The 23,037-nt window shown below is 40.9% G+C and overlaps 1 long non-coding RNA gene across 3 annotated transcripts in view; it reads right to left on the bottom strand.

The window, feature by feature from the left end:
- LOC141578169 (uncharacterized) overlaps positions 1-23,037 on the bottom strand; it is a 332,741-nt gene that overhangs the window by 158,968 nt on the left and 150,736 nt on the right. For all 3 annotated transcript variants that reach the window (XR_012508201.1, XR_012508200.1, XR_012508202.1), the window contains one exon: positions 18,699-18,772. This is a non-coding gene — a long non-coding RNA (uncharacterized LOC141578169). The remainder of the gene's footprint in view (positions 1-18,698; positions 18,773-23,037) is intronic.

The raw sequence follows: 23,037 nt of genomic DNA, 5'->3' as shown, positions 1-23,037 counted from the left end.
ACTGAAAATGGAAAATACAAGACGCAGAGTGAATCACAAAATGAAAAAAAGAAAATAAACAGTGCAATAATATAAGTATGTAAAGAAATAAACATGATTATTTGGGATAAGGTGCTGGAGAATAAATAAGAAGCAGATATATTTAGGGGCTTGTATTATACGTGTAGAGAAGATAGCTCACTTTGCCAGATGTATAAATGTAAGACCGGAGTTCTAAAAGCATAGGAAACCACATGAATCCTGAAATCAGATCAACAGTTCACTAAATTTGATTTGCAAGAACAACTGAGTAAGTCGCACCAACTCTTGGCTTTGTGTTCCGAACCCAGCAGGAGTGAGAAATTGCTAGGAACACAATTCTTGGTGGGTACTTCCAGACGCTTTCTGTCTGATATAATTTGAATCCCAGGTACAGCTTAAAGTGGGAATGAAACAAGATGAAAGTCAAGGTGAGCAGCTTTTCTTCTCTGCTGCTCTGTAATTTGTAAATGTGTCCATGTGGTACTAAAGCTGAGAAACAAGCTCATATTGGAAGCACAGATTTTTTTTTTATGTAACCTTCAATCATTTATTATATAAGGTGATATACAAAGATTTTCAGTCTTTTCCCCTGAAAAATGCCACTGTACTTGTTAAATAAGTGTTCAAAGAGATTTACTACAGACTGTTACATGAAATGCCCTGAATTGTCTCATTCAGCAAGTTCCTTTCTTTGTGTGTATGTGTGTGAGAAGCTACCTTGACTGACTATATTAGCTACAAAGCATAGCAACAGAACAACTGCTTTGATGTTTGCAGATTTGGGATCGCTTAGCTCATGGGATTTCCCTAGTATCCATGTCCAGGCTGCCCCTCCCCTCCTTCTTTTTGGTAACTGCACTCTCCTCCTTCCAGATGTAGACACATGTCCCAAGTGGGAACTGTCTTTCTCTTACATGACCCCACTTCCCCAGCTCGGGAGTAGGAACCTGCTTTTACCTAATCCAATCATCAGATGTCCAAGAGTCCACATCCACACCCCTGCCCTGCCCCTCAACAATGACTGTTTCAGGGAGGAGGGGAGGAGCCAGGTTAGACTATTAGGTTTCCCTTCCTGGGTTTTGGACTTTGAATTGGGGAAATCAGTTCTCTTCTCTTTGGTCCCAACACTATGAGTATGTGAACCTGGAGCTGCTAGGAGCCATGGTTTATACCCTTGCAGCAGTGTTTTTCTGAAAGAATAAAGCAAACATCAAAGAGAAAGAATCCCTCAAGAAGTTAAACAGAATTACTATATGATCCAGTAATTCCACTCTAGACATATACCCAAAAGAACTGAAAGCAGCAACTCCAACAGACACTTGTAACCAGCGTTCACAGCAGTAGAACCCACAATAGCTAAAAAGTGAAGTCAAGCCAAATGTCCAGCAACAGATACACGGATAAACAAAACGTGCTATATACATACAGTAGACTATTTTTATCCATAAAAAGAAACAAAACTGATGCACCTTACCACCTGAATGAACCCTGAAAACACTGTTCTAAATGAAACAAGCCAGACGCAGAAGGACAAATATTTTATGATTCTGTTTATATGAAGTACCAAGAAGGGGCAAATTTAGAGAAACAGAAAGAATAGTGGTTACTGGGGGTGGGAAGGGAAGGACTGGGGAGTTATTGTTAGTGGGTACAGGGTTTCTGCTTGAGATGATGAAAAAGGCTGGAAGTGGTTAGTTGTAATGGTTGAATAAGGTGAATGTACTTAATGACCATGAAATGTACACTTAGAATGATAAATTTTACATATGTTTTACCAACCAAAAGTAAAATGATTACAGAGAGAGAGAGACTGAGACTGGCTAATGGAGTCAGGTCCTGATTCAGTTGTCCTCAAGTCAAGTCCACCCTGCTTTTTTTGTGTATGTGTTTCAGACTTTAGCAGCTCTTTCTACCTAGGCGGGTACAGGTTAGGTTTCTAGCATTTGAAATCTAGAGTTCTAACACAACCCTAGAGAAAGTCTTCCCATAATTTATATGGACCCAAATTCAAAGATAACCAAACCCTGTGCTTCTGTGTCTATTTCAGACTGAGGGGTTTTCATCCTTTCAGGACTAATTTCTCTACTTCCGGATTAATTTGGGGGCAGAGACTACACCCCTTTCTCTGACTGAACACCCTATGCCCTAGTACAGAGCTGTAATACCCCAAGTAAAGTGAGTCCTCAGTGCAACGTACAGGACTAATTGGTCATAAGTTTCCTAACCCCATGTGCTCACTACAAGAATGTCTAGATAAATTCCTCCAAAAAATGAGGCCAGATCCCTCTCAACGTCTGCCTTGGTTTTTCTATAGTCTCCCACTTAAAAATACCATTCCACACTGTTGGCCCCAAATCTGCCAAGGCACAGCTTTAATCTTTTGGCCATTCTCAGCAATTATGAATCCCAGACTTAACATATTTTAGGCTCACTAAGTCACAGGATAAAAGGCTGACATTTTCTTCACCCATCACTCCCATCTATTGTGCCACATCCTTCAAAGAGCTCTAAATATTAGTGGAAGATGGAATCACTCACAATTTTAGTTGCATTGTTGTTATGTCCTTAAAATTAGCACTTCCATTTCTCATGTAATAGAGTATAATTTAAGCTATTGACTAGGTGAGATCTTGACAGAAAAAAAAATTACTCAAAAACATTTTCCTCTGCCTACCCTGGGATGAAGAACATCAGTTTCATACCTGCCGACCTTTCAAGCTGTTAAACATTTAGAAGCTAAGTATGCTTTAAAACAGTATATAACGGATGCCCTAGAATTCCACTTTTCCACGGTCAGGTAGTGTTTCTCTGGTTCATGTACATTCTTGCAAAGCCCTTTTAGACTCACAAACTCATCAGTATGGTTTATCTGGGACTCTGCTGCCCATGGTGCTTTGGAAGTATGCTAGGTTTCAGCTTCCAGCTCTGACCACACCTGTGGAGGCTTTTGGGGGCAACTTTTTTGGGTACCAATCCCTGACACAGAAAAGAGAAAGACATGGACACCAAGCCTGAATTACAACCAAGTTCCCTGTCACAGTAAGAAGATTGCTGTGACACAGTTTACCAAAAAAAAAAAAAAATCCACATATTGCACTGTTTTGTTTTTTTTTTAACCAAGATGATGGTATATTGCCCAAGGCCATATAAATAATTTTTACTCTTTAAAAAAGTTTAATTATAGAAAATTTCAAACCTACATGAAAGTAGAGAGAATAGTACGATGAACCCCCTATAGATTCATCATTCAACAATTTTCAACATTTTGCCAGCATTGTTTATTGAAGGCTTTTGAAGAGGATTATTATGCATCAAAGTATTTCTAGTAGTGTCAATTCAAGAGTTTATTGATTCTTTTGATCCACACTAAATTTTTCATTTCAATCAAAACTGAACATGGCCCAGCATATATCAAAGAAATGCACCATACCTGAAATATACCAAAGAAATATACCAAACATACCAAAGAATATACATCATTCTTCTGGTAAAGATCTGTATGTTTCCTCTAACTCTATCATATACAATCAATATTGTTGTCTCGATCAGGCTATTTTTCCTAACTCCTTAAAGAAAACTTGGTTTGCTTGGGTCAAGTGGCTTTTTAAAGAATTACTTCAGGTGCTAATTTGCAGCCTCCATACACACTTAAGTAACTAGTAAACCTGGCAGCCCTTTCCACTCTCATCTGCAGGGATGAAGCTGCCTATGATATAACACAGGACTGGAAAAAGTGAACCTTGTGTGTAAGTTCACTGAGTCCATGTTGGTTTAGAAGCAGCTACTCAATAATCCCAATGTCCATCAAGAGGTGAGTGAATGAACAAAATGTGGTACCGCCACACAACGGAATATTATTTGGCCTTAACAAGGAATGAAGCTCTGATGCATGCTGCAAGGTGGATGAATCTTGAAAACACTATGCTGAGTTAAGGAAGCTAGACACAAAAGGACAAATATTGTATGATTCTACCTATATAAGATACCTAGAATAGATAAATGTATAGAGCCATCAAGTAGGATGGAGGTTGCCAGGGGCTGAGGGAAGTTGACAATGGGGAGTTATTGTTTGAGGGGTAGAGAGTTTCTCTTTGGGGTGATGACAATTTCTGGAGCTAGATGGTGGTGGTAGTGGTTGTACAACGATGTGAATGTACTTAATGCCACTGAATTATGTACTTAAAAAATGGTTAGAATGGTAAACTTTATGTCTTGCCCTAATAAAAAAGTGACTTCTTAATAAATCAAATTTTGACTTTAAAATGTGAGAACTTTAGACTCAGTCATTCTACTTTTAAGAATGGAAATAATCGAGGCTGCTAAGTATGTTAGATGTGATGTAACAGTGATGTCGGAATCTCCAATAATTGAAGATTTACTACATAAACTATGGTTTATATATTCAGTGGACTATCGCACAGCCACACTTGGGTTGGGTGCGCATGAGATGATCCTTTTACCAAGTTAACGTTTTTTCAGACTCTGCATGCATTCATGTTTAAAATCCAGTTTTAAGAAATTTTCCCCCCTATAATGTAATCCCTTTGGGTTGTCCCCAAACTTTCAAAAAGTCTGTCATACACAACACCTCTGTACCACCAGGGGAGTGGGAAATTACAAGTCTGGAACGGGGACAAGAGAAGCGCAGTCATCCCTGCTGCACTCCTGAGGCCAGAATGGCAGTTACAGAGGAAGGTAGAAGACGAAGTCTTAGCAGGGCCTGAGGGCAAAGTGAACGGAGGGCCTGGGCACAGAAGATAAATGGTAGGAGCTGGTGCAAGAGTGGGTCTCAGTGGAGAGGTGAGCTACATATCCAAACATACTCAAAGGAAGGAACTTTTAGAAAAGCAGAGAAGGGGGCCGACGCCCACCCATAAGTGGATTTCCAAGCGTAAGGAATTACACATTGCCAGGAAAGATTCCTACCAGTCAGAGATCTGAGGTTTTTACAGCAGGATGGCTTTAATATTTTTGCTTTCTTACTTTCATGATTTTTTAACAGCAAGAATGCCGGGATCTCAAAATAAAACTTTTATGAATTGTAAATAGGAGAATACTGAAGTGTGTTCAATGCAAATTACTAAGTAGTTAAGTCGTTTAGCTGTTAACTTGGAATGAACCTGCAATTAAGATCTGCCACCATAAATTTATCAATCAATCACAATATATCCTTTGCACATAGTATGAATGCACTACAGAGTTTAATTTGGAAAACTATGAGTAATTTCAGAGATGATTGCAGGTTGCTACACTTCATAAGCTGTCACTTGCCATTGTTAAAGGGGTAGGGTTTCTGATTCAACATTTTGAGAGTCTGGGGTAAAATGTTCTTTTAAAGTGCTTATTAAAATACTAAAGTTGGGATAGCGCTGGACTAAAACAGTATAATTTATATTCACTTATGAGGATAATTTAAAGCATTCTTAAATCAAAAGCCCTTAATGTTCTCAGATCAAGTTTTCTGGTAAATATCCTTTCCTTTCCTTTGCAACTCAGCATAGTCTCTCTGGTAGAGAGTGATGCACAGCAGAATGAGCACCAGACTGATACTAAGGAGACTCGGGTTAGGGCTCTGAATACAGATCTACTATTGTTCAAGCCAATTTACCCTTCTCAACTGAGACTCATATCTGTAAAATGGCAGGCAGTACTGTGATTACTGGGTAGGTTTTCTAAGATTTCTTCTAGCTCAAAATTTTATAATTCTGTGAGCCATGGAAAAGTACTCTAGAATATCACGTAGAGATTAGCAGAGATCACAAGACAAAAAGACCACATGATTACCGTATCAATCAGGATTTTCAGTTGCAAACAACAGAATTTATCAAAGAATATTAGGTAGCTCAATGAGTCTTTGGGAGAGTGTGAAAAGTAAGTGTAGATGCTAGTAGTCAAGAAACCAGATAACCAGAAAGAACATCAAACTATGCAAATACACTGCAGGATAGTTACAGTGCAAATGCTACCCCTACTACTACCTGCCAGAAGATGCTGATCAGGCTCGGCTTTGGACATCACAAGCTCTAGAAGACCAGATGCTTCCATATTTGCCAAATGATAGATCTCACTGGGCTCAGCCACTGCCTTACGTTCCTTTCACCTGCATCCAAGCCTCGTGCAGGTACATCTAATTACTGCAACCTAGGTGCATTCTCATGACCTGCGAGAGGTGCTAGGAAAAGTTTGCTTTTAATTTTTCCTTAGAAAGACAGATGCATAATGTCAGAGTGTATCAAAATGCAGAGAAGGTAATTAAAAGATACTGGACAGGACAAATAGCCAGAAAGGTATTCTCTGAATAATAAATCTTATAGATCTCACAGCAAAAAAAAAAAAAAAAAAGTTTTTAGTATTTGCTATTAAAACTTTTTTTCATTAATGAACACCTGTATTGATTCCATATATCATGGTTATAATGGAGAACGCTACAATGAACATGGGTGTGCAGATCTCAGACACTGATTTAACTTCCTTTGAATATATACTCAGACGTGGAGTTGCTAGATCATATGGGAGTTCTATTTTTTTATTTTTTGGGGAACTTTCATACTGTTTTCCATAGTGGCTGCACCAATTTACATTCCCACTGACAGTGCACAGGGTTCCCTTTTCTCCACATTCTCACCAGCATTTACTGTCTCCTGTCTGGATGACAGCCATTCTAACAGGTATGAGGTGATCTCATTGTGGTTTTGGCTTGCATTTCTCTGATGATTAGTGATGTACAGCATTGTTGATGTACCTATTAGTCATTTGTATGTCTTCCTTGAAAAAATGTCTATTCAGGTCCTTTGCTCATTTTTTTATATCAGTTTTTTTTTTTTTTTTGCTATTGAGTTGTAGATTTTCCTTATATATTATGGGTATTAACCCTTTATCAGCCATATGGTTCACAAATATCTTTTCTCATTCCACAGGATGCCTTTTCATGAATGAAGAAAATGCGGTCTATATGCACAATGGCATATTATTCAGCTATAGAAAAGAAAATCCTGCCATTTTTGACAACACTGATGAACCTGGAGAGCCTTACGGTAAGTGAAATAAGCCAGACAACAGAGAATGACAAATGATGCATGGTATCACTTACACGAGGAATCTTAAGAAAAGCTGATTTCATAGAAACAGTAGACTGGTGGTTTCCAGGGACCAGGGGATGGAGAAAGTGAGGAAAAGTAGGTTAAAGGGTAGAAACTTTCAGTTACGTGAGGATCTAAAGTACAGTGTGGTGACATGCTATAGTTAATACAGTATCATATGGTTGAAGTTTACTGACAGTGGGTCTTAAGCGTTCTTAAGACACACACACAGTCAACTCTATTAGGTGATGGATGTGTTAGATAACTTGATTATGGTGATCATCTCACAATGCCTGTATGTATTAAATCAGCACACTGTATACTTTAAATATGTAGTTTTGTCAACTATTATTCAATAAAGCTAAGAAAAACTTTACTTCAGAACTTTACTGTCATTAATTAGAGCATGGCTGTAAGGAGAAACCATTTTGGCTAGTTTAAGCAGGTTGAGATCTAGTTTAGGGATTCAGTGCTTACACAATCATTGGGAGGGACAGAAGGGCAGACTTGGCTGAGCTTTCAGGAGCACCTGGAAGACCACAGTAACAGTCCACAAATGGGCTGCTGCCCCTGCTACTATCAGAGGCCAGAGCATCTGCTGTAATAAATGGCTCCAGGATGAGCCCTTCTACAATCTGCCAGCGAAACAGCTGCCTTCACTGCCATGCGACACTCAACAAACTAGGGTCTGGATGCTGCAATGCTATTTCAGCTGCTGGAGAAAAATCACGAGCCTTCATGACAGTGCTTGGCCGCAAAGGAGCAGCAGTTCAACCTGTCTGCCTTCCTCATCTTGTTCAGGTGTTTGTTCTGGGAAAAAACTGGGTCACCTGTAGAACTAGAACCAGAACTGCAGCCCGTGACCAAGCAAATGACTGTCATACTTTCTTGAACTTAAACAGTTAGCAAAAGTCATTCTTATTCAAAAGTTAGTATCTTTCTCCTAATTAATGTCTAAGGAAGTTAGTACTCTCTGTGGACACAGGATTCCACATCATTAAGGAAGCTGCCCAAGGTTACTCGCTAAGAAATGGAAGAACAGGGATTTGAACCTAGATTTTTCTGTCTCCACAAATAGCACCCTTTCAGACTCTATCTAGATGTGGCACACCTTGGATAACTACCTGCGTCTCTCTCTCTCTCACACACACACACTCCCTAACTGTTCATTAGCACATGACATATTTTTCTCTCTCTTTACCTGTCTTGGGTCCCAGCTTAGATCATGAGGCAGGAAACAGATTCTTAGGATGTACACTCACGAATCATTTTATTTGCTGATACTAAAATTGACAATGTTCCTGCTGAAGTGGAACATAATGAGACCATAATTGCACAGCAAAATCACAATGAAACTACTTCTATTTGTGGTCAGGGATGTGACTGACACGTAACCCAGCTTCTTAAATAGTTTCACACTGGGGCAGCATAGGACCAAAGTCCATTTTTCTTGGGAGGGAAGCTTAATAATAGGCATAATTCAAATACATTTTCTTACTAAAAAATTCTGATATATTCTCAGTATATTTAATGAACAAGATTTATATTTTAGGTATCAGAGCAATGTACAGTTGCTAAACAATTTACACTTTATTTTAGTAACTAGTGATGAAGAATTCACAATTTTGCAATTCAAATCACCCAGGAATTGAAACAACAATAAAAATGAAATTAAGGCTTTGCAATGTTTTCAAAGAGGAGAACATACATGGTAAGTGATCCTTTTGACAGTCTTGAAGATGAAATTTTCCAAGAAAAAGGATAACGAAGCCACGTAAAGGCACTCCTAGCTGCTACTCATGAAAGGTCAACTGAACAAAGATGGCCTCATAACCATGGGCTTGGTGGTGTGATTTCAAGTACCTCCCTGGATATTTTGAGACAACTCACCCTGGTTGTGCTGGAGAGAAAGAGGTGTGGGGGACGGAGGTCAGCAAGACCCAGACTGCTAAATCACAGCTAATTACACCCTGGGAAGCAGTTTCACTTCCTGAAGAGGAAGGGAAGGGACACTTCCATCATCATGATCTATATCTGTCATTTTCTCTGTGGATTTCAGGGAAAAATCCAGAGATTGTTTTGAAGTTTTAAGTCAAGGAGACTTTAAGACTAGAGGAAGAAGGAACTTAAACAACAAAAACAATCATTAAGCTCTCTACTATGGGAACCATTGTCATAAAAATACCTATTTGTCCTTAGCTTTTCTTTTTTATACATGGTAGCAGGTAAATAGGAGCACCCAATTCCATTTCTCTCCTCTCCCTGCCCCCTGCCCCCAGCATTTACTTGTTACAGAGAGTGGTAGTCAGCGGAAACACACCTACACCCAAACCTCGGCGAGAGGTGGGAACACCAAGGCACCGCTTCCTTAGTTACAGAATGCCAGGTCTTTCCTTAAACACATTATGAAAGGGGTTCTCAGATTTGAGTGTGCAGCAGAACCACCTGAGGGCTTGTCAAGACAGACTGTGGGGCCCCAACCCCACAGCCTATGATCAGGCACATCTGGGAGAGGGCCTCAGAATTTGCATTTCTAATAAATTCCCCATGTGACACTGCCACTGGTCAGAGGACCACAGTTTGAGGACTGTGTGATTACACTTCTCGACAGGTTCTCGGTGAGGGTTCTTCTGCAATCACAGTGCTCCCTCCGCATCCGTGGGGGACTGGCTCCTGGAGCCCTGAGGATACCAGAACTGGCAGGTGCTCAGGCCCCGCTGTGGGTACAGCACAATGAGTACAGATAACCCCTGAACACAGCGGCTTTGAACTGCGTGGGTTCACTCGTATGCGGGTTTGTTTTCAGTAAATACACAGTTGACCCCCTCCGGATTCCCACCTGTGGATTCAACCGACTACACATCAAAATTTCTCTCCGTGGTTGGTTGAATCCATGGATATGAAATCCCTGATAGGAAGGGCCAGCTGTGTATCACATCAGTTTTCCTGGAAAATGAGCAGTTTTTCTTATAGAGACCATGTAACAGCAGTGACAGTAGATTGAACCATACACAGCACAAACAGGTTCAGAATCGTGCACTGTCAATCCATTCAGCTTTATTCAGACAAATACCTACTCTGTGCAGCCTGGAAACTTCAAAATAAGATTTTCCTTATCAAGGGTAGTACCAATAACACATGAGAGGGAATTCTGAATCTGGAGTCAAAGTCTGTCTGTAAATTCCATACTTCCTATGAACTAGGGGCCTCTGTGAACCTTGGTTTCCTTGTTACCAAACAGATTTATGACATCTGCCCTGAGGACCTCTCATTCTTACAGGGAACAAGTTATATAATGTGAGCAAAAGGAACTCATCAACTAGAAAATTATAAATGAGGTGAAATTCCATTCTATTCAGCCCAAAATAACTTAGCCTTGATCAGTACACCTAGTGCAAATAACTGTGACAAAAAATACTGCAAAAGGATTCATCTGTCCCTATATTAATTAAAAATAATGGTTGACTATATAGAAGAAGTTTTAGGAATTAAAACAATGAATTTAATGAGCACCTGTAATTTGTATGTTATATTACATACATAAAGTATTTAGCATAATTTTTCAATCCATGTTTTGCCATTGCGTTTTCCCCATTTTAATACCAAGTTGCATTTATGTAGGACTTTGTCATCCTCCCAGTGCTTTCTCTCTTACGTTATTTCATCTTCAAAAATCACCTAGTGAGGTAGGTAGTATTCTTCCCCTCCTCTGACTTCAGTTAGTGCCCTTGGCTTTGCTGGTGTTCTAGGGGTAACAGAAACTCCATCTTTGAGTCTCATAAAAGCTTTTTCATCTTGTGATGGCTTTGAGCATTGTCTGCACATGTGAAATGGCTCAAGCTCTGGGTGAGTAAGTTTTTTTTTCCCAACATTTATGAAGCCTGACACCTTTCCCTCTTTTCAGGGTCTTCCCTCACATATCAAAACGGTAAATTCTGGAGAGGTAGAAAGAGAGCGTCCATGTTTTTTTCCCTATGGTCCCATCCTGTGCTCTTATCTTTGTGGTCTCCTGGGACAGCTGTCCTGGACACATCAGTATTCTGACTGTCCCCAGATGGCTCTGAGTGCTTCTCGAGTCTTGGTTCTGAGGATTTCCCCTCCTCAAATTCATGGGTGTCTTCTGTTACCTAGTATCGCAGCATTTCAATTTAAGGAGAACCAGGCTGGCACAGAGCAAACAAGAAAAAGCTAAAAGGCTAAATCTCAAATGACCAGCCACAGAAAAGATTATAAAAGCACTAAGGCAAACAATGCAAACGAGAGCACTGCAGATTCCCAGAAAAAGATGAGAAAACATCAGCTGTTAATTCTTCGTAAGGAATCTCACCTCAAAGGCAAAACTTAGGGAGTAAAGACTAAATCCAACTGGTAGGGCCCCTTGAAAAATCTATTCTCAGAGTATTTCCCCGCAACTCTGTATCAGCCTTTGAGAGCCTGTCTTTGTTTACAGAGCTTTGTCCCTGCTCTGTAAACAAAGACAATATGGTCAAGGTTTAAATCAAGATTACAGAGCTGGCAAGTTGCAGGGCCAAGACCTACCTGGAGACTCTAAGCCCCATGTTTTCCCATGCTGCCACACTGCTGTACAGTGAGATACTTTCCTCTGTGACCTCTGCTCTGTACCAGATCTTCAGACATGAACGAGACAGAGGGATGTGAGGCTCAAGTGCTCCTGCACATACAAGTGGTGGCACCAAGCAAGCATTCTAAACAAAACATGGTGCGGATACTGGGTGGCTAACAGGTGTTCATGGAATGAACACACCCAGGTCCATAAGACCTTTATATTCTAACTAGGTTCCATCAAATTCCTGGCTCCTCCCTCTCTGGTTGGGTTTCCGGTCCCTGGTCTGCTGGTTCTGGTTACCCTCAGCTGATGTTCTGAAGACCTAGGCTGGGTGAGGGGTGAGAAGTTACTCTGTTCATCATCTCACCTTCCCTTTGTTTGTTAAGCAGTCTCCTCAAAGAAGGACTTGGGTGCTAGCGCTATCCTTAGACTCAAGTCCCTTAACCTCTTGGAAATTCAGTTTCCTTCCCTTTAAAATGAGTAGCGTTGATGATTTCCAGGGACCTTTCAAACACTCAATCTCAAAGGACTCTGAGGAGACTAATACCATCCGCAGAACATCTTATGTCCTGTCACTTAAATTTTGGAGTTTATAAACCAAAGCAATTTTATGTGAGAATACTCATTTCTGGTCTCGCTTCCTGATTTATGGATGACCCCCATCCCTCATCTGACTGTCTGAATTCTAACAAGAGCTAAACTGTGAGTATTCACTATGTGCCAGTTACATACACTTTTTACTGCACGTAGTAATTTGTGCAGTGCTCAGCACACTTCTACGGTATTTGTACTTTGCCTGTTTTATTGATGAGGAAGTAGAAACGCAGAGATGTTAAGTAAGTTCACTCAAGGCCACAGAGGTAGAAAGCCGCAGAGCCAGGAGTAGAAACTGGGAAGTTTGGTTCCGAGGCCTGTGCCAAATCGCCATCCTTTCTGCCTCGAAGAGGTTCAATCTGATTATCAGATGCCTATCCAGAGTTTCAAAGTTAAACATGTGGGGAAACGCTAGTGGTCTTATTTCAAATAAGACAGTACACTGAATGAGCCAAAATTCATTTCTTATTTTACAGTGTCCCTCACACAAGCACACACACACATGCCAGAGTGACATGCTATTCAGTTTAGATCATGGACACTGGTGGAAAACTCATCCTTGAAAGGGGATAGACAGAAGAGAACCAAACTAGGTTCAGTAAGCATTAGGTAGCAGTGAACAGTCCTAACACCCTTTTCACATCCAGACCCTTGTCTCCCCAGATTAAAAAAAAATGCACAGTATTTCATGTAACAGCAGTAACTTTGGCATCCTTTCTTGGAAGCAAGCATCAGGTCATCTTCTCTTTAGTCCTTCCTTCCTTGATGCACTAGCATCCCTTCAAACAGAAGGATGCCACCTGTCAGTGATCTTCCAGCTGCTTCAGTAATGAGGCAGCTTCAGAACTAAAAAAGCCCCCAAAACTCCACTGAAGAAAGAAAATGAAGCAGCAGCTAACCGAACTGTCAACGTTGCCTCTGATTCTGGTAATAGACTCCCGAGACAGGAGCACCGCTTCCCTTTTTCTTTCTCCAGAGAGCAGTAGGGAGGGCTGGGATTAGTGCCTGAGAAGGTCTGAAAGGACTGTGTCTCGCACACACAAGCTCTGCTATAAATGCTTTTGGAGAGGCCAACAGAAGCCTGGAGGGAGTCAGAGATTAGCTCAGGTTTTCACCTTCTCCTCCCACCCTCTTCATGTAGTGCAAGAAAAAGTCTCAGGATACAGTGTGTGGGAGAATCTGTTGAACACACCAAATAGCTCAGTGTACTAAGGAAGTCTCTCTACCCCAGGAAAAGCTGGACCTGGGGGTAAACCCCACCACATAACCTACTATGTGCTCACCAATGATTTAGTGACATGTCAGAGATCAGCTGTCTCTGTGGGCAGGACATTGTGTAAGCAGTTCGGTCATCTCTCTGCCTCCTCTCACAGGACTAAGGCTGGATTAAAATACCACAAGGTGCTTCTCTACCTACAATAGATCCACAGCCACAGAAGGATATTCACAGAGCTGTACCTGAACTGAAATAAAGCAGGGGCTCTATTCGGTTTTAAATCCTATCAGCAGTGAGCTATGTTCTTCTGATCAGATTGGGAAGCAAAAGAAATAAATATGCCAACAATTTACAGTGGGATCACTATCAAATTGATCTTGCTAGTGGATTTCCCCCTCCCCCAAATTCTCGATTATTAATTATACAATAATAAAAATAAGAAAATGTATGCTTTTCTCTTTTCCTGGGGAGAGCTGATGTTCCAAGAACAACAACAACAAAAAACTCTTATAAATAAGTGAGGGAGACAATGAGTATGAATATTTCCAGTAGGAAGGAAGAAGGTATTCTAAACTGACATCAAACAGTACTCAATAGCTGCAATCAGGCAGTAATGAACAAAAGCACAGCAAGTCATATTTTTTAAAAACCTAAAAATAGAATTACCATATGATTCATCAATCCCACTCCTGGGCACACAACCAGAGAAAACTCTAATTCTGAAAGACACATGCACCCCAATGTTCATAGCAGCACTATTTACAGTAGCCAAGACATGGAAACAACCGAAGCCTAACCCAAATGAATGGATAAGGAAGATGTGGTACATATATACAATGGAATACTACTCAGCCATTAAAAAGAATGAAATAATGCCATTGCAGCAACATAGGTAGACCTAGAGATTATCAAACTAAGTGAAGTAAGTCAGACAGAGAAAGATAAATATCACATGATATCACTTATATGTGGAATCTAAAAAAAAAAAAGATACAAATGAACTTATTTACAAAACAGAAGTACACTCAAACATAGAGAACAAACTTCTGTTACCAAGGTGGGGGAGGAGAGGAGGGATAAATTAGGGATTTGGGATTTTTAGTAGGACCTACTGTATAGCACAGGGGACTATACTGAGTACTTTGTAATAGCCTATAATGAAACAGAATATAAGAATATATATATGTATGTATGTATGTATAACTGAATCACTATGCTGTACACCTGAAACTAGCACAACACTGTTAATCAATTATATTTTTAAAAAAGACCAGTGAAAGACCAGTGGGGTAAGTACACGTGCAGCAACACCACCTGGGGAGCTCTTGCGTGAAGTCCAAGTCCAGGCCCTCCCTGGAGATGCCGATTCAGAGGGTCTGGGCACCTGATTTTAAAAAACTTCAGAGGAGTCTGTTTCAGTCTCCTATTGAGCAGCCACTGTTCTAAGTCCCCAGAGTATGTGACTTTTTAGTTTGAAGGAAAACAGTGATAACCGCTAGTTTAGTCCCTTACACAGCCTGAGAAGCTGGCTGCTAGAATCTGGATTGAATTTAAAAGTACATTCCAATCATCACACAGGCTTTCTTCTTGGCTTTATACAACCAGTCCTACACCACATACATTGGTTATATTTATTTGGAAGTGTCTTGCCATTTTAAAAAGTAGAATGGACAACTGTCTCCAGATGGTTTCCCTTTGTATCACCTGTAACATGAAGGATCCTACCTCACCACTTGCCACTGAAGTCCCCCTGGGCTAAACTCCTCATCTAGGCACTGCTTCTCCCTCTCAAACAGCTCTCAGTTGTGTATCCTCTTTAGTCCCAGGAGCTGGGCTGCAGTTTAGGTTCTCGTGGTTTCCTGTCTGGATTACTATAGTCATCTCCTAAATTAGTTTTCCTACCTGTTTTATTTCCCTCCAGTCCATTCTCTAGAAATTAGATCATTCCACTTCCACCAATTAAAATGCTTTCGTAACCCCCGGTTGCCTCCAGAACCAAATCCACGTTTAGCACACAAAGTCTTAATTGGTCCCAAGTGTTTAATTTAAACCCCACATAAGGTAACAAGGAATATAGGTTGGGTGGGAGATTTTGGCCCCAGCTCACAATGCTCACTGTTCCACCACTGCTAATATTTCTTCCATTTTTCCTCTAAATATTTTATTAAATATGAACACAAGATGCTTCGCCCCCTTCTCAAGTCTGTGGATTGGACTCGGTCAGGGGTTGGTCATTTGTTGTAGACCCTGACTCCACTGGAACATGGCCAAAGTCCAGGAATTTCACAGCCCTTAAAACCACATTATAAATACCTATTGCTTAGACCTTAACCTACACTTGTGGCCTAAGGGCAGCGGGTTAAGTCAACCTTTGCTATCCTGCCTTCCTCTTCAAAAGCTGTTTTTTTCCTTCATTACATGGTAACATGCACCTTGATCACAAAATCATTACATTTGATAGAGACCCTTCACCTCTCTTTCTTGTTTAATACTCCCCTGTAGTAGCGAGGCAGTATTATTTCCCAAGAGGAATGGAAACTACTTGCACATAAAAACAAATGAACTAAAAATGTTCATGAAGCTCTTAAGACAGCAAGGTCAGAAGACCACTTGGAAAGAAAATGAAGAATTTAGGGATGGTGCTCATGTAGGTGAGCATCAGTTCACCTACTTGATACCAATTAGTGATGCCTTACCAAGCAATTCTAAGTTGACCTCTCCACGCAAACTTCTCCAACAAGCTCTAATCCCAGTGTCCTCACTGACCTTGATTTGAGGTCAATGTAGATGCACTGATTCACTCCACATTTTCCAGGGTCACCACCCCATAACGATCCAAATCTCATTTTCTGTATAAATTACCTAAGAACAACTGAAATTTCTATATTAATCATTTTTGATCATGGGTCCCCCCACCGAAAGTCTAAAGAAATCTGTTCTTCCTAGAAAAAATATGCAAATGAAGTTTTGTACAATTTGCCTATCAATTTCACTATACCCACAGCATCAACCCACTAAGCTATTTTATATATAGACTCTTAGCTATAGAATACCCAGATTTATCCCCCAAAACGATTCCCTATATTAAAAAAAAAAAAAAGTGAACCAAAGTGTAAGCATGTATTATTAAATCTCCTTTACTTAGACCAGCATCTAGGTCAAACACCACTGACTTTCACAGCACATCCTATTTGCAAATGTTTACAGAAACAAAGATTTATTTGTAGATTCTTGTCCAAAGTTTCTAGTTTATCAAAAGTTGTACTGATCATTTCGATGCCTCCAGCACATGTTTCCAAATAGTAAACACACTGTCATTCATCAGGTGGCTCCTGAATTGAGCCCCTGTAGCTCTCTTCCAGTGGAGACATGAGAAAGAGTCTGCCTGACCTTCCGGAAGAAGATTCTTGGCCTTTTGCACTTTGCTGCAGAACCCCCAGCTCAGAGTCTGGGGCTCAGTGGTACAGATTCAAAAAAAACTGCTTTTACCAATTCCCGCATGATGTCAGACCCTAGGAAATTAGTCACAATTTCCACAAGGACAGATTAATACATGGCAGAATGCTAGACACATATCAGTCACGTGGATTAGACACCTGTGTCCTCTTCCCATAACACAGCCAAACTGAGAAACCAAATGAAGACCAGAAAGCTGCATGGGAACCAGAGGGAAGGCAAGGGAGCTGAGCTGGAGGTCTGACGGGCGGGCCAGGATGTGTCACCCGCCTGTGCTCTCCCCACCATGAGAATATGGCAGCCAGGGAGAAGCCAGCCAGGGAAACGTCACTAAAGCATGACATTTATACTGGTTTTGCATGTTTGCACTATAACCACATAAGAACACTATTGATGACATGCCTGTAATCTCTTGACTTTAACACACCACGTTACTAACATTTTGATATATCATCCTCCATCTTTTTTCTCCTTATATATGTTATATTCCAGGTATCAGGTCTATTTGCTTCCTCCTCTCTCAACTCCCCCAAGTAAAGGCTTTACTCGCCCACCTGAACTGGACAATGATGTAAAACTGATGGTCTTGAAATGGAACTGCTTTTACAACTCTTTATATTCTTGCTAAAATGTCAAACCTGATTCTGATCAGGACTCTGGTTTTACCTCAGTCTGCATAAAGTAGAGATAAACAGAAACACGTTCAATACCAGGAAAAAGCATAAATTCAAGCGTGTAGAAAATTCTATGCGACAGCTGTCTCAGTTGCAACAAACAAATGGTAGATTTAGAAAAAAAAAAAGGGGGGAACATCAATGAAAAGCAACTGAAGATGTATATTGCAGGGGTTCAGAATGAGCCTGGCCAAAATGTGTTGCTTTTTCATGAAGGTTAGTTTGAAGGTTAAAGGCAATCAAGACCCTGCAGGTTCTTGAGAAACCACTGCACCTCCCTCAACTACCTAAATTAAGTTGGGGACTTTTCCCCAAAAAAGGTAAATTTTATCTCAGTGGCTTCATCTGTATGGCAGGGTAAACATCTAATTACCAAACATCTTCTCTTATCATCCTTTGAAGGACTCTCATGTCCTCAGAAGCCCCAGGTCCCTACCCCATTCCTTAGCTCAGGAGGGCATACAGACCTCATTCTACTTTCCTGTCTTTGACCCCTTCTTGTATGTGGGGTCTCTGACCATCTTACATATGTGAAGTTCCTCCATGTATTAAATTAAGTTTTCTTCTGTTCATCTGTCTCATGTCAATTTAATTCTTAGACCAGTCACAAGAACCTAGAAAGGTAGAGGAATGTTTTCTTCCTCCCCAACAATATTGACCAAGTTATATTATAGTTATACTTGTATCACACAAAATAGACTAAGCCAAAAATGGTCACAAGAGACAAAGGTTACTATATATTGATAAACAGGTCAATTCATCAGTAAGGTAACTGTAAACATATATACACCCCATACCAAGGAACCTAAATATTAAGTAAATATTAACAGACCTCAGTTATGCAGAGGTCATCCAGACAGAAGAAAATCAACAAGGAAATGGACTTGAACCATATATTGACCAAACGGACCTAACAGACATTTATAGAACATTCCATCCATCAGCAGCTGAATGCAAGTTCTTCTCAAGTGCATGCAAAACATTCTTTAATACAATTTAATTTAACCTTGCAAACATAATGTTGAGCCAAACACAGAGTACATACTATATGATTCCACTTATATAAAATTCAAAGTCAGAATAGTGCTTACCTTTAGGTGGGACAGTCACTCGAGGGGGCGGCGCTTCTCAGGTGCTGGCGATATTCCGCCTTGTCATCCGTGTCCTAGTTACATAGATACATTTGTTTGTGAGAATTCATCATGCTGTAAACTTATGATTAACACATCTTTGTTATACAATAAAATAGTTACATTTGAGATAATCTGAACATTTATATTTGATGGTACTAAGGAACTGCTGGGAGTTTTCTTTGTTGAATACTAGGGTTTTGTCAGAGTCTTCTATTTTAGAAATACATCCTCAAATATCTGTGGATGAAGTGTGATGCTCAGAAATGCTTTAAAAAGGAAGGAAGGAGTGGAGGGGAGAATTTGGAGTTTAGGTTGACCACATGCTGATAGTTGTTGAAAGCAGGTGATGGTTACATGTGGTGTATTAAGTTACTCCCTCATGTGTACCTGAAAGTTTCCTTACAAAAAGGAATTGTAGAATCCTTTTAGACACCTTCCCCTGCCCATTTCCTTCTCTCTGCACTTCCCTGGGCCCTTCCCCCTCTTCCTTCTCCCTCATTGTCCACCTTGCAGACTAGATGTCTCATCCTATTTTACTTCTTGTGCAGTGCAATTCACTTGGGTTCTTTATCTGAGTGCTAGCCCATTCTACAGGCCCCTTGAGGGCTCAGCCTCCAACAGAAATTTTTAAAATCGTCAAAAAGGTGGGCCTTTTCCAGAAAGGAGGGTCCTATTCTAAATGCTAAGAAAAACAATTTCCCATATTCATTCATTTATTCATTCCTTTTTTCATTTTCAATTCTCTCTCCCTTCCTCTGTAAAAATATGCATGTGTAGGCAGGACTTAAGACATTTTCATCTCTTGAAAAATTTAAGTATTGCTAATAGCATCAAAAGCATGAATGTCAACCTTTTCCCTGGGTAGGCTACTTCTGCTGACCACTAGTCTAAACCATTTCATGAAGATCCTCAGAAATGATGTCAGATGTCCGAAATTGTCCCCAGTTCTGAAGGTGCATCTTTTAGGAGCCTTCACCACATCCCTCTCCCCTATACTGGATATTGTTGTTGAATTTTCCTCCCAGAAACTCTGCATGTGTTGGGAGAGGAAGAAGGAAAAAGTACCTAAAAATAGCCTATGGACAGACTGGGAATTTCTACTGAGTTGGCCACATAAGAACACCAATAAGCAGGTTTAAGACCAAATGAAACAGAGGCAACACATTCATCCAAATGCGATTTTTTTTTTCTCCAGGAATGAGGGTGGTACAGGATAATGTTGGCCTCAAAGCATACATTTTCAGCCTAGAAACACATGAACTGGAGTTTGATTTAGGAATTAATAAACCGATGTGAATGAGGGAAAATTAAAACATTTTATCAGCCTCCATGAAACTCAGGACTGGCTGTGTGGACCTAAATTACAATGCACTTCATCACGTCCTCCCAGCTTAGGGGATCCCACCCCAGGGCACGCTGACAGCCACTCTCTCAGCAGGGAGCCTTCAGTTCCCTCCCAGCCCACGTCAGGCCTGTAGCCCACCTCTGCCATGTATGATCTGCTGTTTCCCCCACCTGCCAGGTCACCTTCATGTATAGGGACTCTCGACCTTTCTGAGCAAACAGCTACATGGCCATCTACAGCCAGGGCCCAGACTAGATCATGAATTTAGAACACAAAATTTAAGAAACCTTCCTGATGGCCAAGCAAGGCACCAGTTTGGCTGACTGCAGGATTCTCGGGGGAAATTCATTTGCCTCCAGAAAATGTGGATAGAAGTCATGGTGAACACGGAGGTTCTGGAGAGTTCAGGACAGGGACTGGGACTGAAAGCACATTCTTCAGATTCTTGAATCTTCCTGCACCTCTGTATTACTTACAACTAAGCTTTCGCACAAAGGCACTGTCATCTCACTGGGAATAATCCAGCTGTTGTGGACAAATTCACAGTGGTTCAGGGACTTGGAGGACACCTGGCCACACATTCACGTCACTGTGAATCAACAGGCAACGAGACTCTTGAAGGTGAGGGAGTCCTCATCTGATGGTCACTAGCCATTGTGCTTTGGGACAGCCTAAGCTTCCATGGGCAAGCCAAGAGGCAACAGGCTCAGATCAACAGTTTTAATGGCCCTTGAAAAGAGAGTAAGGGCTTAGTGCCTGATCACACGATGGGAAAAATGAGCCCTCACAATTCTGGGTTGCTCCTGATGAGGTAGCTTTCTGTACAGTATGGATGCTGTGTTCAAAGCATGGGTTCTGGTCAGATTGTCAAGAGTTCACCAAACATTCTTGATAAGACAGAGAGAAAATGGTGCCTATGGTATTGGCTTCTGTAAGGATTAAACGAGGCAGTATGCGTAAACTCTCGGAACAGGGCCTCCTAGTTCATCGTCTCAGTCTGCGACAGTGCAAATTCAATAGTACTCAGTAAATGTCAGCTATTTCAGACTGAAGGTATAAACACCCGAGAATGATGATCCTGCTGTGATGTTTAAAAGACAGTTACAGGTTCCAGGGAAGCATGGTGGAGTCATGCCTTCAGTTTTGTGGATCAGAACTCATTTTGATGGAGCGTGATGGTAAAGTCCCACACGGCAGGGGAAGAGTTGTATGGCATGATAGTAACAGCCATGACTTGGAGGAGAGAGGTCAGGTTTGAGCCCTGGGTCACTCCCAGCTCTGTGACCTGAAATCAAGCAACTCACCCTTTTGAATGGTTGCTTCCAGCTTAAAACTATGGTTTGACGCCAAGTAGTGCTTATAGCAGTGCTTCTTTGACTAGGTGCACATTAGGGCTTTAAAAGAAGCAGCACTTCGGGCCCCCAACCCCCCCCCCCCCCCATTCTCCTCTTTTTAAACCGTCTAGGCTGATTTAACTGCAGTTACGATAGACCCAAATAGAAGTTCAAGAGCTCCCCCAAACGAAACTGACACTAAGGTAGGATTTGACAAGTATCTCTCTTAGGATACTAGATCTTGCTCTTTCTTCTTCCTTAATAATGTTTATACTGATAAATATATCCTGAGTGGGGTTTTTTTTTCCGTCTCAAAAATTTTTGTAGAGAGCCAGTCACACTGTGACCCGTGTCCTTTGTTCTGATCGCCCGCATTTCCAGACAGCAGGTCAGGGTGACAGCTGCAGGCTGTGGCCATGAGACAGAAGCACGCTGACCTCTGTGAGGACCAGAGACGTGACGCTGGCTTTCTGAGCACCAGACTGTCACCTGCTGAGCAGAAGCTCAACCATTAAAAGGAATTAAATTACTTAACCCAACACCAGGGATGGCAGATCTAAGGAAAGATTTAGGCTGATGAGCTAAATTTCATATCAAATATGCTTCCAAGAATAACCTCGAAAGGGCTTTTATAACCATCTTTCTGAAGTCATTAAAAAAAAAAAAAACACCCCTGACATATGTCGATATTTTCTCCAGCTAATTCCCTTGAAGAGGCCGTGTTCATTGTCAATTCAAAGCTTAAATTGATGCACTCGCCAGGAAGGATAAATGAAACTCCGGAGATATTCTCATGCAAATTCAGTCTTAGAGCTTTGCAGTTGTAAAAAGTGTGCAGTTGACTCTAAACATCTTGGCATTTCCATGTAAGTCACAGATGTATAGGATAACAGGACTGACTTATGGGGAAAAAAAATCAAGCAAGGCTATCATCTTTTTCCAGTAACATACGTGGATACTGAGATTTATAACAGCTGATATATATTCAAAAGTCAAAATCTAAGGTATGCACAACACGTACTCTTAAGGCTTTCATACATATTACTTCATGGAAGATGGCTTAGGAAACCCCAGATCCTTTATTCACAAAGGTTTCACATAGATGGTAAGAGAGAAATCCAAATCAATTCAACAGATCTAGGCAGGCTCTAAATAGCACCAGGTATTGTCAAGAATCAAAGATAAATAATGTGAAGATTCTGCTACAGTGAGAAGAGGGGAAAACAGACAATTAACTGAGAAGCAAAACAGAATGTGGTAAGTATCCTAAGAGGTACGAGGTACCAACAAAATGCTTGTAAGTTGTTGTGCTGGAAGAGAGAGCAGATCTGGGGAAATAAAAGATTGTGAAAAAAGATGTCATTTCAGCTCAGTTTTGAAAGATAGGTAGGTTGGGACAGTAAACAAGCGGATGGGAAGGGGCTGTTTCAGGTGACTGGTGTAAGAGAAAGCACAGAGGCGGTGGATGGAGGATTATTCCTCTTGGTTTGAGGGTGGGCACATCTTGGGCACACGGGCTGCATACTTGTGTTAGGGGGCTCTGCAGAGCCCCGGCTCTTAGAGACAGCCTGAAGTCATTCTTTATTCTACGGACACTTTCCTCCAGGGATTTTTACGT

Source organism: Camelus bactrianus, chromosome 7 (assembly GCF_048773025.1).
Source record: "Camelus bactrianus isolate YW-2024 breed Bactrian camel chromosome 7, ASM4877302v1, whole genome shotgun sequence".
NCBI lineage: Eukaryota > Metazoa > Chordata > Mammalia > Artiodactyla > Camelidae > Camelus > Camelus bactrianus.
The sequence above is the reverse complement of the archived record's forward strand: the minus strand, read 5'-3'. Positions and strand labels throughout refer to the sequence as shown.